This window comes from Delphinapterus leucas, chromosome 2 (genome assembly GCF_059928025.1).
Source record: "Delphinapterus leucas isolate spDelLeu-1000000601 "Yukka" chromosome 2, BTC_Dleu_Yukka2, whole genome shotgun sequence".
In the NCBI taxonomy this organism is placed as follows: Eukaryota; Metazoa; Chordata; class Mammalia; order Artiodactyla; family Monodontidae; genus Delphinapterus; species Delphinapterus leucas.
In genome coordinates, this window is record NC_143130.1 from 160,085,099 (window position 1) to 160,086,336 (window position 1,238).

Genomic DNA, 1,238 nt, shown 5'->3' on the forward strand with positions numbered 1-1,238 from the left:
CTTAACCATTTTTTAGTGTACAGTTCGGGGACATTAAGGACATTCACATCGTTGCGTCACCATCACCACCAATCTGTCCACAGAATTCCTTTCATTTTATAAAACTGAGATAGTTTTAAGTTATTTGTGTGATTCTTTGATTAGTGTCTGTGTACTCCACTAGGCTCTAAGCTCCATGAGGGCTCAGACCATGCCCCGTTGTCCTCATTGCTATTTTACTCTCTGGTACAGAGTATACCACAGAGTAGTTGCTCAACTGGTCCTTGCTGAATGAGTGGGTGGCTCTCACTTGCTCTACTTATATGCATTCTTTTTTTTTTTTTTAACATCTTTATTGGGGTATAATTGCTTTACAATGGTATGTTAGTTTCTGCTTTATAACAAAGTGAATCAGTTATACATATACATATGTTCCCATATCTCTTCCCTCTTGCATCTCCCTCCCTCCCACCCTCCCTATCCCACCCCTCCAGGTGGTCATAAAGCACAGAGCCGATATCCCTGTGCCATACGGCTGCTTCCCACTAGCTATCTACCTTACATTTGTTAGTGTATATATGTCCATGCCTCTCTCTCGCCCTGTCACAGCACTCCCTTCCCCCTCCCCATATCCTCAAGTCCGTTCTCCAGTAGGTCTGTGTCTTTATTCCTGTCTTACCCCTAGGTTCTTCATGACTTTTTTTTTTCTTAAATTCCATATATATGTGTTAGCATACGGTATTTGTCTTTCTCTTTCTGACTTACTTCACTCTGTATGACGGACTCTAGGTCTATCCACCTCATTACAAATAGCTCAATTTCGTTTCTTTTTATGGCTGAGTAATATTCCGTTGTATATATGTGCCACATCTTCTTTATCCATTCATCCGATGATGGGCACTTAGGTTGTTTCCATCTCCGGGCTATTGTAAATAGAGCTGCAATGAACATTTTGGTACATGAATGTTTTTGAATTTTGGTTTTCTCAGGGTATATGCCCAGTAGTGGGATTGCTGTGTTGTATGGTAGTTCTATTTGTAGTTTTTTAAGGAACCTCCATACTGTTCTCCATAGTGGCTGTACCAATTCACATTCCCACCAGCAGTGCAAGAGTATTCCCTTTTCTCCACACCTTCTCCAGCATTTGTTGTTTCTAGATTTTTTGATGATGGCCATTCTGACTGGTGTGAGATGATATCTCATTGTAGTTTTGATTTGCATTTCTCTAATGATTAATGATGTTGAGCATTCTTTCATGT